This window comes from Amblyomma mixtum, chromosome 2 (genome assembly GCF_055824585.1).
Source record: "Amblyomma mixtum isolate Tamu chromosome 2, ASM5582458v1, whole genome shotgun sequence".
Lineage (NCBI taxonomy): Eukaryota > Metazoa > Arthropoda > Arachnida > Ixodida > Ixodidae > Amblyomma > Amblyomma mixtum.
In genome coordinates, this window is record NC_143013.1 from 22166160 (window position 1) to 22183124 (window position 16965).

Below are 16965 nucleotides of genomic sequence, written 5' to 3' on the forward strand. Positions count from 1 at the left end.
CCGTTTCATGCTCTCCGCAAAAATTGGGTCACTCTACTCAGCGCGTCATCTGTCGGTGAACATCAAAACAACACGCATGCGGCGCTGCGGTGTGTAGGTTGTTTTTTGTTGATGTCGTGAGATGGCGATAGTAACGGTTGTTCGCAGATTGTTCATAGAGGGAGTGGCGTCCGTTTTTATTTTTCACGTACAGGGAAGAGACGTAGCGTGGATCGCCACAGCTGATGCACAAGGTCGTATTACGGAAAACTGTAGCGCTGACATCCGTTAGGTGCGCGTGCGCGGGGCGCCGGGAGACCTTTTCCGGAGCGATCGGCGTCGTCCGCCGAGCGCTTTTTTGCGCCCGCTCCGCTGCGCTTGCGCCGCCGGCCGTTAAAGTCGTCACGCGCGCCGGAGTCAGTCCCGCGGCGGCGCCTGTGGATGGGTTCACGCGGGGTTCAGGGGGCATCTCGATCGCCGTCCGAGGAAGGGGCAGCGCTGCTCACGATGTCTCCATATGGTGCCGGCTGCTCCTGTTAGGTAAGCGCTCTGCGGGCAAGCGAACCCCTGCTGTGCGGCGAAGCACGACTCTGGAGCTCCTTTGTTGCGTAACGTTCGACTTCGCGGGCATTTACGGAGGCATGAAAGATGTTTTCCCCGCTTTGGCTCGCAGCGCTCTTTTGTTTGTCCGAAGGGTTTCTTTGGTAGAAAGACTGCGAGCAGCTTTCTGGGAACGCTTGGGTCAATGATCTGCCCTTTTGCGCCTGTCAGGCGCTGTTGGGCCGGCTAATACGGCAAGAGTGTCACGAAGACGACCGCTAATCGTTGAACGGATGGCCACTAACTTGACAACAGATGTCAAGCGACTTGTCAAAAACCAGATGCGCTGCTTGGAAGAAGTTTAAGCGAAATAATTTCTCGAATGTTTTATTTCCTGAGCGGCTACACGCGTCTTTATCTGTCAGTTTTTAGCTAACGATTATAATGACCTAGCTGTGCAACTATCGTGGTTCTCAATGTCGAATATGTCGCTTCCTAAAGACGCGTTCGCTAAACCGTCAAATATTGATAACCAAAGAAAAAGTAGTAAAATCATCCGTGTAGATCGACGATTTTGACAAGTTCAGGAGCGAACACAGCTGTTTGGTTACAACAGCACGTGCTGTTAAGCGACGACTGGAGTCCGTGCGTACTCAAGGTGCGGAATCGCTTTTACGGCGTCGTAAATTTACTTTCCTCGACGAATAGCGAGTGCGGGGGGAGGAGGAGAGGAGGCGCCGCGGGAGTTTGGGGGAAGAGAGAAAGGAGAGGAGGGCCTAAATTGGATGAGCACAGAAGCTGTGTCCACGGAGATGGTCGTCGCGTGGAGAGTTGCACTCGAGCGCGCCTAAGAGGTCGTTTGTTTCGCTAAATGCACGCGTCGCGATGGAAGGAATTACTTACTCTCACCGCAGGCGGGAATGAAAGATAAAAAAAAAGATAAACGAGAAAAAGCGTGCGGTGTCTGAACACGACCTCACAGTTAAGCTAAGGCTCGTTTGAACACTTTCCGCTCTTTCGTTTTCGTACTCGTGTCACTCGATAACAATGACTTCATTGTTGCTTGCTCCTAACCTCACAATTGGATAACAGAGGAGCAATCAGAAGTGAAACCATAGAAATCCAGCGTGGTGATTATGAGCGGATATGCTATGCAAGCGAGGAAGGAAAATGCGATAGGACACAAATAAACAAATTTATGGTCATATAAGAAAGCAGATTTGGCTGGTGCTTCATTTGGTTGATACTCTAACCGCCCTAACCAGAGGGCTTTTAGGCGTATCTTAAATCAATAAAAGAAATAAATACAAAACTAAAACACCTTTTTTCTGAACAGCCGTCAAGATAAACATATGTCGTAATTCACCTAATTTAGAAAACGCGTGTAAAGACCGAGGATGACGGAACTGGATAGGACTTTCAAAATTCGGTATGCTATACCAACTAGCCCTACAGAGGACTTTGTTAAGCCATACGGCAGTTCAGGTTCAGCTACCTATTTTCATATGTGTAGGAAAACGCCAATGAACCAGAATAAACTGAACTATAAGCTTGCTTTTGTCACATGCTCTCGTTCACGCCCGGCAAGAACTAGATATCACGCGAGCACTACAGAAGCTGCATCCGCGAAAGTAAAAACATTGCACACTGCAGTACAAACGGCCTCTCCCCGTTCTGCGGCATTTAGACTTTTGAACATCACACATAAACAAGCGAAATAGCACGAACAAAGGAAGACGTCGGCAGCGGCGGCGCATTTGTTGTATAGGGCCCCAGTTGACAGCCACTGAGTTTTGAAAGCGCGCCTCGCACTTGTGTGTAGCGTCGTGCTTTTTTGTGTTTTTTTTTAGCACTTACGTTTCACCCATAGCGACTTCCTTTCTTTAGCAACTTGCTGATACGTGGTATGGCGCATTACCTATGGAAAAAAAAAAAAACATACGTTGCGCGCGTTGATTTCTTTTGTGTGCTATTCGCTATATTAAGACTGACCTCTTCGCTCAGTATTCGAGCATTTTGGACTTCGGCGCGCCAACTGTGGTCCAATGCAACTTGAAAAGCCGCAGCTTCGAACGGCTTGACGAGAAGCTGTCTTGCACTGACCATGCTGCTGTAAGCGTCGTCCCTCCGGCTGGTTACAGGAAGCGCGATTCGTGTCGAGTTTGATACTGTTGCATATAATGTGCGTGTGTGTGTTTGTGTGCGTGAATGCGTACGGGTGACCTCGTCAGATATCATGCCTAGAAAACGGCGATATTACAGAGAACCTTCATGAATATGGACAGATTCGGTCAACCTGCCAAAAATGGCAGACCACCTTGCAGACGTGAACATTTGTTTTCCGAGGCGAAGGTGAAGATATATATATATATATATATATATATATATATATATATATATATATATATATATATATATATATATATATATTCTAAGCGCAATGCGTGCATCCTCTTCAGATCTGAAGAGAAGTTCGGTTTGCCAGAGTTAATTAGAACATATATAGCAAGTCTTGGCATCCCCATTAATGTATAAAAAGCATTTTGCAGCTATACAGATGAAACAGTTTTTTCGTTATGACCTTTATCCATGCTGTGACTGTCTGTGCTTTCGGAAACATGCAAAAAGGACTTGTTACGCATATTTAATTAAATAAGTACGCGGCAGAATACACGGTTAAATCAAAATGACAAACAATCTCTTCATGAAGCGCGAGCAACACAGGGAGTCATTTGACAGCTGAAACTGGAAGCTGATGTTACCTAAACAATCAATTTGTTCAGAACGCTACTATAGCTGCACAATTATTGAAAGGGTGACTAAGATGGATCACAGTCAGCATTTCTCCGCCTTCCAGTGAAACTTAAGCCGCAGTACTGACACGAATTTTGAAAACGCCCTAAAATAGAGATGTGCTCTATAATATCCGCGTAGTCTAACGAATATATAGGTATATATGCGCCTTAGTATGCACGGAGACACGTTCCGACACTCATCGCAACGATGTCTGCGTATTAAGACCCATTAATTTGTCCTTCTGACCTGTGGTATTACTATAGGGAATCCAGTTTAGCACCAAAAATCATGTCTGAGCAGAACGCCCGATGTGCAATCCTCTACATCCACCGCGAGCGGTTCCTTGATCCCCTGTTTGCGTGCATTGCGACAGCCTAAACCGCACATAGTCAGCGACACATCGGTTACTATTCTGTTGCGCACTTTACAAGTAAATTCTGTAACTAATTCTATAAACTAATTCGTAACTAGTGATATTTATAGTCAGTAAGTGTCCCGTAGCTGTTAGTAACGAATGCCTCTGAAATGGCTTATACTGGCTTTAGCGTTAGGCTGCTGATGTCAAAGGTCGCCGGTTCGATCCCGGCCGCGGCGGCCGTATTTCGATGGTGAAAAATAAAAAAAGAAAACGCCTCTGAGCTGCGCGATGTCAGGTGATCTAAATGAACCCAGAGCCCTCCATTACGACGTTCCTCATAGCCTGCGTGTCGTTTAGGGACATTAAGCTTCATAATTCACAATTTACAACTTGCTTCTAAACGACTGTGCTGAATCATGTCCAGAATTCTTGGACAAAGATTTTGAATATTGGAACACTGTCAGCTACTGTTACGGAAATATTGAAGGTAATGGTTCATTCTTCCGATATGCAGCAAAGTCTTTAAAAGTCTTTCCATCGCTCACATCGAGCAGTTAAGGCTGCCATAGAAAAGCAACGGGGAACGTTTTTGACGAGAGCAAAAACGTTAATAACAAAAGAATAATGCATGCCTTCTCACGGGGGACCTGCGGATATATTGATTGTTCTAGTGAAATCTTACATTATCTGAAAAAATCGCGTCCATAAACTCTTTCCTGTTGAAAAATAATATGAACATCTTCCTCTTTTCCGACCCTTCTCAGATAGCGAGAGCCGATAACAGTAGGTAAATGCGAACCGCTGGTAGATTTTCAAGGGTCTCCAGCCTGTCTTATACACTCGCCTGCTGTTCTTCGTCGGTTAACTCAGCGATGAGCCTGTTGGCGACAATAATGACTGCGTCAACAGCAACAGCTCCATCAAAGGTGATAACGAGAATTACATGAGCTGGAAAATAATTTTCACACCTCATTCGCTCTCAGATAAAAGCGGCTTTTTAAAGCTGGGATTCGAATCCTCGACCTTGTATAGTCACTTTGACAGATAGTACCACTGCCAAGGCCCTTCTCCGTTTTTCCGTTCTTTTTAACGTCCTCTCAATTGCTCGGTGAATCCAGAGAGATCTCTGCCTTTGAACGAGTCGCGAGACATTCCAGTCACGTCTCGAACCCCGAGCAGTGGCACAATTATTCCTCGTGCGAGTCACCGCACGTTCGCATTCAGATCGCTTCCGCTGTACGACGGGCTACAGCAGTCGACTGCCAGGGAATAGATGGTCGCCGCTTTCGGTGCAACCTTTGTGCTTCTCATTTGCCGACGCTCCAGCTAACGTAACTTCTCCGTGCGTCTTTCGGTCTGTCCGTTCACAGTGGCGACAAGGTTTCGAAATCGTACTCGCCGGCAAGCCTGACTCATTCGGCGCGTGCGCGGACAAAATCCGGTGGGAGCGCTTCGAGCACCGTTGTTCGAATATAATACGCTCTGGTATGCCGCCTCCGGCTCTTCTGCTGTAAACGCCGCCCGTTCGATTTGCTATACGATAACGCGCAGCTGCTTTATAGTCCGCAATCGCTTTAAACCGGTGCACCAAGGAGGAGGAAGGGGGGGGGGGGGGGGGGCATCCCTCTCCTGGAACGATAGTGCTGGAGCGATTACTGCACTGTCTACCGGCTAGGCCTATCGAAAAAGCGAGGAAGACACGGGGCATTGCAAAACTATGAGATCACTGCGGCGACCCGCACCGCAGCAATGCGAAAGCAAAACGTCCACATACTATGTCGACGTCCGTGGCTGTTCTGACGTCCATGTACTATATCGACCTCCATTGCTATTTTGACGTCTAAGTGTATTTTTCGCCTTTTTTTAGTTTAATAAATTTACTAATTAAACCTCATCAAACAAATTTTTCCCACGGCCACATGTTATCACACACTATCTGTCACAATCACACTTTCACGAATTCATCTTCAGAGAACGACGTAATCGTGCGGACAAAATTGCGGACACTTTTTGCTGACGCGACAGAGCCATATAAGGCTCTCGCATTAATAACGGTGGAGGGAACGGACAGATGCCAGAAGGATCACATGTCATGCGCTGAGTGTCACGTCGTTTTGTGTAGTTCCTCATCACCGTCCCAACCTAAAAAAAAAGAAAACAAATAAACGAGGAGGGGGTTTGCTCGGTTTCACATATATGTATTTACTTTATTTCCTGGCTTATACGTAGCCGCAGAATTATTCCCGGATCGGATGGGCGAACGTGCGAGTTTATTGCTCGCCATTCGGAGTCGCTATATGTGGGTGCAACCATCGTCGTCCGGCGGTCACGTAATCGATGGCCTTCTCCTCAACCCGAGCTGATCGAGGTCACGTCCGGCATGATATGGCCTCCGCAACGCGGGTCGCTATTTGTCGGGGATCCACAAGAGTGGGGGCTGTTTGGTCGAATAGGTGCTTCATCGCAGCGAGGAAAAACAACGCAGTACACGGATAGGGACGGAAGGGATGAGCAAATAAAAAAAAAAAAAAAACATCGAGTGTGTGATGACTCCTCCTGTTACGTCTGCAATGTCTTGTATAGTAGATTGCCTTGCTTTCCCTTTCACTCTTCTCGGTGGTGCCGAGGAAAAGCGAACGTCGTAAGCTCTATAGTAGCCCACAAGCGTAACCCGAAAGCGAGTTGTTTGGAACCCATTCAATGTGAGAGCCCTCCACTACGGTACCTATTTCCTCCTTTCTTCTCTACGTGATGACACGTCACGCGTTACGGCGGTCGACATTCCCGTTTGTAGAGACCCTTGAAATACTAACGCAATAATTACTGGTTGGTACCGAGAAGTTGCTTTATCCCTTACGGCGCGGTTCAGGTGTCCGCCGAGATGTGTGAGACAGATACTGCGTCATTGCCTTTCCACAAAAACTAATTTATGTTATTTGCTGCTGATGAAGCCCGCGTCATCCTATGACAAAGCCGCTAGTGTTTACTTGTTACAACGTGCATCTCTTGTTGAAAGGGGACACCTCTTGTCGAAAGACGCATTTGTTGCCGAGAAAATTGGATTTAAAAATCAATGTGCAAGCTGGTTGGTGCAAATTCATGACGTCCGTACCAAATTAGGAGTGATTGCTGTCGTTTTGAAGTGAATGGCGATGTGGCTTGTAATCCGCGCGTTGACACCGACTTTTAGTGATAATCCCGGAGGTCTGCAGGTCTGCCTGCCTACATCCTAAACACGAATACACCTATATGGGAGTAAAATTGGGGTAAACTGCCCTCTAGCGCACCCCACTGTATAAAAGGGGTGGTCGCTAGAGGGCAGTTTACTGCCTCTTTACTCCTTTCTGTTCGGAGTGTACACGTTATCGGCGGCTCCTCGGCGATTCTATAGCTACATGCCTGTCGAGCAGCACTATTGCGCAATCATGGTACTCTGTTAAACCCCGCCTTCACTGTATTATAGAGAGGAAAATTAAAAGCGCTTCCGTGTATACGTTCGGGTCACTTCGTCCGCACACTTCATTAGCACTTCGGCGATGAGGAATCCTGCTTCAAGTGAGCATTAGAGTTTATATTTAATAATAGTAAGAGGAAGAGGGAGAAGATGCAGGGGAAGACAAAATGTCGATGTCCAAGGGAACAACAGCAACTACAACAACATACCGAACAAGTCAGCAGGTACAACAAGGCTTTGGAACATGGAACGCTCTTTCCCTTTCCGTCACTTTCCGCAACACAGCACCCTTTTATATTGCGCCCAAGTCGATCCTCGAGCGACACATAGAGTGATCTAAGCACATTTTGTTCGTTCTTGGCCACCACGGTTCACGAATAGCATTCTCTCTCTCTTCTCATCTGCAGCGCGACTAACCGAAAAACAGGCAAGAATGCGCGCGGCGCAGCGGATGCCGCCACGTTTGACCCGCATGCCTGACTAGCTAGAACTGGACCATATCGATCGCATGTAACGCAGCGAGGTACTGACGCGGGCTGGTTGGTTATCCATAGTGAAGGAGCTAACAACACCGCAAGCAGTCTGGTCGAAAGGGCAAGGAGAGACACGTATACGTCACAGACAGACACCTCATGTGTTGTCTTCCTCTTTTGTCCCATTGTTTCCGCATTCGTTAGCTGCTTCGTGATTGAATGTTTGCCAAGTAACAAGCAGTCTGCGAATGATGCCGAGCCAGGCCGTCTTATTAGCTGCGCAATGCATTGTCTCTCATGCATACGGATGATTGGGGAACTGCCTTCGGGTCACTTTCGTTCGAAACAGGCAAAAAAAAAAAAAAAACTTCAGTGTGTGCACATCCGTGACAAGCTCATTCTTTGTATTTGAATCTGTTTCCTGAGAGTTCAGGCGCTTCTGTTTTATACGCGTTTATTTCCGGGACATATGTTTGAACTCAACAGCAGAGCAAAGGTGGCGTCGTACAGCAACCGCTGCATCCGATACGACAGAATTTATTCGCTTTGATTAAAAGGGAACGGTGGTGTCGTGTGAGCGGCGGCAGCAAACTTTTAATTAAGACTCCTGAAAGACTAGGTTAATGCATTTTTGGGTTTCAAAGCTACACTCGGGACACGAGCCACGCGATCCGACGGGCATCAAAATTCCTGCACACTGGAATTTTTCCCATTTCGCTTCCGTCGGAATGCGGTCGCCATTGCTGAAATTGAGCCTGCGGACTCAAGCCCGGGGATATCCGTAGTGGATGTAGTTCAAGGTATCATCTGAAAATTATACAGGCCAGCAATACAGCTGAAGATGGCTTATAGTGCCTAAGGCATTCGACCGCTGAGCCCAAGGGCGCGGAATCGAATCCCTACGGCCGCATTTCAATGGAGACGAAATCCAAAAACGGCTGTGTGCTGTACCATGGCTGTGCACGTCAAAGAACCTCAGGTGGTCTAAATTAATCCAGAGGCCTCCACTACGGCGTCTCTCAAGATCACACGGCGCTTTTAGACGTTAAACCCGGCATAACGTAACGTAACGTAACGTAACGTAACGTAACGCAACGCAACGCAACATAACACAGCATAACATAACATGATAGCAAATTATTAATTTTTTGTCTGACGTCAAGAGAACAGTGAGTGCCGCCGAATAAAACCGGTGTCACGATTCCGAGAATGCCTGAAAAACAGAGCATACACAATAACATGAAACACCAGCAAGAACGAAGGCGAAAAAAGGTATCACAGGTCACTTTCGAAGGAGTATACGTACAGGAGCGGGTCGAAGGAATATGAGCGCAAGAACACTTCATAACGTATGTACTGTCAACTGTTGCTCCCTACGTATGAGTTAGAAACATCTTTTTTCTTTTTAAAGTACGTTCTTCCTATCTTAGATTTGAAACCAATGCAGAAGCAAAAAAAAAAAAAATTGATGAGCGCGGACAGTTTCTTTCGTACTGCTCGCATTTGTACGTAATGTCGTTATTTCTGATTACGTCAAGTTATTTCGAACATGGGTACGCTCTCTTGCTATTTCTCTTTCGATTTCTGACTGGGATCCAACTAAGCGAAGGCTTCGTTCGCGTTGGAAGCTACTCGGTGAATGCCTCGGTCTCAATTGGACGTTCGCTTCCCACGAGGTTTTTGCGATGCATGTCGGCGCGGCCACAGCCTCACGGAACCTCATGTTTGCGCTCGTGCTTACATCGGAGGAACGCCACGGCCAAACCTCGAGCGTAACCCTTTATTTGCAGTTCCGTTCGGCAAACCGAGTTGGCTCGCGACAGACGTCGAGCCGTCGTGCTCTGCTCACCGCTAACGTTGCTCCGGTGACCCCAAAGAGAACATCTGTGCAAGCACCGCCAACTCGTTTGTGCAAACTGTTAGCGCATTGGGGCGAAGTGGGGAGAAGTTTTAGCGTGACGCCAGGAGAGTGCGCTGAATAGCGGTAGACCGAAGTGTTAATGTATTTTTGTCTGGTTCCTAAGGCATAACAATGCATTTTTGTCTGATTCCTAAGGCATAACATCCATTTCCTAAATCATTTTCCGACCTGAAACGAATCCGAATAAAGCTAATGAAACCCAATGAAAGCCAGCGGAGTTCAAATTAAGCCAAGGAAAACCAAAGAAATCTAATGAAAAAAAAAAAGAGAATCTGCTAGGAATTCTGTCCGATTTTTCAAAGCGGAGAGTTAACAGACAAATTCTCAGCCTGAGTATGAGCAACCACCGAGATTATCCGTCATTCTGCCGAAATACAGGAACTAAACGAAGGAAATGGACGACGTTGGATGAGATGTTTCATTAATGGCAAATGTCATTGAACGCATATTGGTGGTCGCATCACTGGTATTTCTCAGCTTGTTTCTCATGTTCCCAATCTCGCTTTCAATCCAGTTCCACACAGATTTCAGAAAATGACTAAAACTTACTACTGCGAACTTTCTTTTTAAAAAGTTCGACATAAATAAGTGTAGCAGAGTTCCAGGTACAAAAAGTAATAAAATATGCGCAACAAAGTTCGAGTTAAATTAGGAGGGTTCTGTGCGGAACACTTCTCCGTATACGTGTGTCTGGAACATTGTTCTAAAAATTCTTAACGGTGTTACGTGGAACTGTGTTCCGCACACTGGCTCACTCTGAAGTGAGCAACGCTGCTTGCTCCTAACAATGCACTTTTTCTTGTTCCATGTCTCAAAATTAATTCCGGAGCTAGAAAGGATCACTCTTAACAAATACGTCTCTTACGGTTCTAGTGCATGTGGATGAGGTTCTCCTAGCAGAGCAGGCAAAAGGGAGAGCTCCAGGTTATCATCATCATCAGCCTGACTACGCCCACTGCAGGGCAAACGCCTCTCCCATGTCTCTCCAATTAACGACACATTACGCCAGTGAAACCCAAGGAAACAGGTTTCACTTATCCTGTAGAAAAAGCATCCCACAGAGCTCTGTAAACATGCATAGTACTAATGTTGGCATATAAAACTCGTTCCATTCGTTGATCTGTTATAATCCCTGAACATTAACGTTTTGAACTATCAGTTATCGATTACGACACGCAATCGTGACGTTTTATTCTCATTAGGCGCAATGCAGTGAATTCGTTAGTTTTAAACTTTCTCCGTTCCGAGTTCATATAGCTGCAACTGTTTTGATACCCACGTGCAGTGAGCGTATATATAGTTTATATCATCAGCAGCCAGCTGTGTGCCCTCAGTTGTGAACTCGCAATATAAATGCGCGCCGCAGCTGGCACAGGCATCATTGTTAGACGTGTTCAAATTCAAAGCAGCCGACTATTTGTGCTCTCCTGGCGCCAGAACTTTTGATGATGCTTTTTTCTTTCTGTGTGTGGCGCGTGTGTGTCTGTGCCAAACGAGCACAACGAGCATCTCATCTCCTTTTACTAAGCAGTCTCTATACGAATACACTCAAAACTGAAAAGGGCATTCCCAGTATGAACGTTCCACTATACTTTGCGTTCTTCGAGTTGTCCGAAGTGAAAATCAGCAAAAAAAAAAAAAATATCTCCGGTTTAATAACATGCATTCATTTTAATAATAAAGGGGAATCGAGCCCAGTCGAACTGTTAATTCTTAAGCCTTTATTCTGCGCCCGTGTCCGCTTTTGAGATGCCGAATACAGCATGGATTTAATTCAGTCGAATTATGTAATAATAAAGAACCAAACAAGTGAAAGTCCCACAGGTCACCTTTTGCCACTTCCGTTCTCAAGTCGCGAATCCATAACATCCTAAGCGGCACACGATGAGAGATGCGAGGATGCGTGTGGGCAACGCCCTCACCACCTGTTGGGCGCGTGATCAGTGGTAGAGAACGGCGCCAGGATATTCGCAGTGGGGTGACTGCTCCTTTTGATGGCGGCAAAATGCAGAAACGCCCATGTTCTGTGCGATGCTAGTGCACATTACAAAACCCCAGGTGGTCGAAATTAAACCAGGGTTTTTTCTTCCTGTGTGATGGCGCAGAGGGGAGTTCTGCTCCACTCCACTATTCGTTATTTTTGAAGAAAGGAAATAGCGCAGTAACTGTCTTATTTCTCCATGGACAGCTCAACCGCGCCGTGAGGGGAAGGGGGAAGGTGGGAGTGAAAGAATAGAGAAAAAGAGGTGCCGTATAGTGGAGAGCTCCGGAATAATTTCGACCGCCTGGAGATCTTTAACGTGCACTGGCATCGCAGAGCGCACGGGCCTAGTATACCTTGACTATATCTCTACAGCCGCGCTTAGTGCGTCACACGTCATATTGATCGCTGCTCCATGTGCAGGAAATGGAACGGATCTAATATACGCCCGATCCCTCTGTAAGACGTGTGAGCTTAAGTGACGTAACGTGCCACCGGGTTCGATAGCAGGAAGCGAATTCGACAGCCCAGATGCTGTTGGGCGTTCGACCCAACCGCGCAGTCAATCTTGCGTCGCAGTCCACGGACTTCAACGCTGCATCGCAAGGTTTGCGTAAACAAGCGCCCGACGGTGCAGCGTGAAAGGCACACACGGGCTCACCGCGGGATCGCATCTGGGCGCATCGATTCCCGAACACGGCGGCCGCGCTGCTAAACTCGTTTCCCGTCGGACGACGACGTGTCCCACGCAGGCTGCATGCAGCAGCGTCGGTGAGGTTGCCGACAAAAGAAGACAAAAGCCGGTATGCGCGCTGTTCGTTTATTGCCCAATGTGGCCACGCCTGCGCAGGCAGTGCCCAAGGCCGACACCCGAGCGAGACCCCGGCGGCCGTATCAAGGGCGGCAACAAAAGATCCGCTTCGGGTGTGCAGCCTTGTGGCTCAGGTTGCTCGAGAACCTCGCTCGAGTGGTTTCGCTTCCTTCTGGGATCGATCGATCGGTTTTGGTCCATCACTCGGACTGGTCAATCGATCTGGTTTCTGCTGCAAGCAAAGGCAGAATACTGCGAGTTGTTTGCTCACTTTGATTGAGTAATTGAATTAGTGAGATTGAGCGCGTGCCTTTGTGGTGTGTATTAGTGAGTGAGTGAGTGAGTGAGTGAGTGAGTGAGTGAGTGAGTGAGTGAGTGAGTGAGTGAGTGAGTGAGTGAGTGAGTGAGTGAGTGAGTGAGTGAGTGAGTGAGTGAGCGAGCGAGCGAGTGATCGAGTGCATGAATGAAGGAGTGAGTGAGAGTGAATGAATGAGGGAGCAAGTGAGAGAATGAATGAATGCATGAATGAATAAATTAATGAAGGAGTGAGTGCGATGAGCGAATGAGGGAGTAAATGAGAGCGAAAGAATGAGTGAGTGAATGCGTGAACGAATAAATTAATGAAGGTTGGTTGGTTGGTTGATTGGGGTTTAACGTTCCCAAGCGACTTAGGCTATGAGGGACGCCGTAGTGAAGGGCCCCGGAAATTTCGACCACCTGGGGTTCTTTAACGTGCACTGACATCGTACAATACACGGGCCTCTGGAATTTCGCCTCCATCGAAATTCAGCCGCCACGGCCGGGATCGAACTCGCGTCTTTCGGGTAAGCAGCCGAGCGCCGTAACCACTGAGCCACCAAGGCGGGGCAGAAATTAATGAAGGAGTGAGGGAGTGTGAGTGAACGAGGTATTGAGTGAGTGAGTGAGTGAGTTGTAATAATCATAGTAAGCTATACATATTTCGTGCGAGCTTTTATTCTGAAATCCGAAGTGTAAGGCCAGTAAGTCAATTTGGAGGAGTATTTTTCGCGTCATATAAATTACGTGGTGGTTTACCCATGCGCCGTTGATTTATATGGTATGTTGCGTGGGGTATATCGCCTCAAACCTGCACCTGACCTATGAGAAACGAGGTAGCTGGAAGGCTTTGGAGCAAAGTTGACCACTTGTCGTTATTTAACGTGCATTGATCGTACACGGCCCACGCGCGTTTTCACAATCCGTTCCTGGCAAAACTAAGATTTATTTCCTTGACTCGACACATGTACCCATCAAACAAAAAAATTTTAATTGAAAACAAAAAATGGTCATGGGACCTTGATTACCGTTCGCATTTCAACACACCCGTAATCATTACATGCACGTATAACTACATCTGCCAGTAGACTTTGCCCCGGAAAACACGTCGGACATTTAAATGCACACACACACAAACAAACTCGCACACACACACACACACACACACACACACACACACACACACACACACACACACACACACACACACACACACACACACACACACACACACACACACACACACACACACACACACACACACACACACACACACACACACACACACACACTCAAATTTTTCGAAGTATTTCGGTACTTAATGCCGAACACATTTAACTGGTTCTATTAATACCGTAAACTCGATGTTAGTCCAGCTTAGGTCCGAATGATGGCGATCATTCGGCTGGTATGTATCATGATGATGGAGAAAGGGAACACGTTCAAACGGAGAGCCGAATTAAACCAAAAAGAAAGCACAGAAGTTGAACCTTGTCTAATATTTGCAAGAAAGAGAAAAAAGCCCCTCACGACTTGTGACGATGTGTTCGCCACATGCTCGATATACGCTGAAAGGTTGCGCAACTGTTCCCTTTTATAGACGGAATACGCAAACACAGCCTGGAGAACATCTGCGTTTTCACATGGGTACTCGATGTGGCTTTTTTCATGATAGCGTTGTTCGTGCGAGGTTAACGAAGGCTGCTGATAAATCTGGGCAACAACAAATTAACGTGTTCCTGTTTACTTCACGCGTCTTTAAATAACAAGTAAGCACTGCTGAGCATTAGTGATGCTGAGGGTTATTTTTGGCAACGACGGAGGAAATAATACAAGGCATGTTGCCTACATGCCTTGAAGCTCCGCTTCCAACGTATCCATAGAGCTCACAATTGCGGTCGGCCTGCGTACGCCGCCCTTGTGTCATGCACGCCATCTGGTCAGCATTTATCACCGGCCGCGACCGCGACAAACGACGCGAATGTCGCAGCGACATTCATAACAAAATATCTCAGCGCGTGATATCACCGCTGCCTGAAAAGACCACGTCGAACCGAAGCGAAATGCTGTCTTATTTCTTGTTCGATTCCGTGCTGTTTTGTTGACGTCGGTCATTTATTATCGCCCGCGAACCTACAGGCGAGGAGTTGGAAAACGAACTGGGGAACAGCTGTTACATACACAGAGACAAACCGCCAGCACGGATCGATAGCAAAGGTCAAATAGTCGAAAAATTAAGATAAAAAGAAATCAGGAAGAAACAGTAGTTCGGCGGGCCGAACGGCCCAAGAACTAAGTTGGAATAACACCCCACTTGCAACTAGGCAGTCAGGAAGTAATTCGTTGTCACCGCAGCTTATCCCTCTGTCTTCAATGGGAAATTTTCAGTGCAGGTAACCGGGTGGTCTTACCACAACTACCCTCCTCGTTTACGCAGCATGCCGAACTTATTGTATCAAATAAGCAAGAGTTAGTTGCGCTTAATTCGCGGCAATTTGTTCGAGCCTCTCGTGCCGCGGCTGACTATCCGAATATTTACCAAAATTTTCGGTTTGGTTTAGTTTATGGGGTTTAACGTCCCAAAGCGACTAAGGCTATTGAGACGCCGTAGTGGAGGGCTCCGGAAATTTCGACCACCTGGGGTTCTTTAATGTGCACTGACGTCGCACAGTACACGGGCCTCTAGAATTTCTCCTCCAAAGAAATTCAACCGCCGCGGCCGGGATCGAACCCGCATCTTTCGGGTCAGCAGCCGAGCACCATAACTACAGAGCCACAGCGGCGGCCGCATTCGAATAATTAGCTCCCTTCCTGTTCAGCATTCTATGTTTGCACAAGGTTAGGGCCTCGCCTGGATAAATACTAGCATTGCCTTGCCATTTTTTTCCAGCAAACTTCCACCTGAAAAATGGTGCTGTAATCTGGCGGCTAAACTGGCTGGGCGATGTTTCACCTCGCGGGCTGTCGTCATCGTGCTCCATCATGGTCAATTACAGGTAGAGTGGCTGCATCTGCAGAGTGGCAATGTTGCCAGCCATGTTTCTCTCCAAAGCATTCAAGTTATGAGGGAAAGCTGCCCCTGTTGCATGTAGGAGCTGTTCCTGGCACAGGGAAAGACGCGGGGATCGAACCCGCGTCTTTCGGGTCAGCAGCCGGGCACCATAACCACTGAGCCACCACGGCAAATTTGCATCTTAAAACCAGCAAAGCTAGGCGCGTCACACTCGCGAAGATCGCCAGTCGCTCTACACAGCGCACAGCCATTACCGCCGTGGCCTTTCAGGAGCAAGTCGGGCAAGGCCTCTTATCTCGCCCGCATTTACACGGTCCTCACCTGCTGCTCTCCACAGCGCTCGCGCGCGGCGCGACGTTCTTTTCTCTTTGTTTTATTTTTCCCGTTCGCGATGAAAGGCCGTTGTTCGGCGTCTTCTCTCCTCGCTGTGTGCGCGACGCGACTGCCGAGTGCAGCGAAAGAAAGCAGCGTGTATCGCGCCGGCCGCGCCCTTCGTATATACGTCATCAGGTGCAGCACGTGTGAGAGCCTTCCGGTTTTCCATTTGGCTGCGCGGAGTCCGTAGCGCGAAAGCTATGCGCCACGCGTCGGGGTCGCGCGCCGCCGGTGACGTCACCGAAAAGAGGCGAGCCCTTTTCGTATCGCTATCGAGGAGATGGAAGCGAGATGCGAGGCGACCTTTATGCACTGCATCACGGGAGGGCCAGCTCCTTGGAACATGTCCTGAGGCGGTCGTATTTCTATGTAGGCGGAAAGCAGACGAACGACGTTCGTAAGTTGCGAGATGTCAGATGTAAGAAGCCTTACACTATAGTGTAGATTTCTCTCTCTATCTTTCAATCCTTCTCCACGGGGTGGGTCGGGTTTCCGCATTGTGCGAGGCAGTTTGTTTTTGTTGTTGAACTCTGTTATTTCGCATTTCGATGGAGGCGAAACGCAAGAGGCCCGTATGTACTGTGCGATGTCAGCGGACGTTAAAGAACCCCAGGTGGTCGAAATTTCCGGCGCCCTCCACTACGGCGTCCCTCATAGACTGAGTTGCTTTGGGACGTGAAACCTCATGAACCAAGAAAACCTTTTCTTCCTCTCAATGCTATTAATTTATAAAGTTCATGACGCCATCAGGACTACATAGAAAATGAAGATTCTGCCTGTACGATATTTGTAGCATACCGAGAGCGAAGTTTAGATCCGAATACACACAGATCCGTATAAAATTTATATTAAATTATAACGCTCTGGTAGGTGATGGGCTACGCTTCTCAATTCGTCAACAAATCACCGCGGAAGTTCGCAATAAAACATGTCGCACGAAATTTATTTTGACATGTCATTTTTGATT

The 16965-nt window shown here is 47.5% G+C and overlaps 1 protein-coding gene across 1 annotated transcript in view; it reads left to right on the top strand.

Annotated features, from left to right (window-relative positions):
* The first annotated feature begins 272 nt into the window (after positions 1–272).
* Positions 273–16965, top strand: part of LOC149358663 (solute carrier family 12 member 8) — a 55489-nt gene continuing 38796 nt past the window's right edge. The window contains exon 1 of the mRNA XM_089570825.1: positions 273–519. The gene's annotated coding sequence lies outside the window, so the exon portion shown is untranslated. The remainder of the gene's footprint in view (positions 520–16965) is intronic.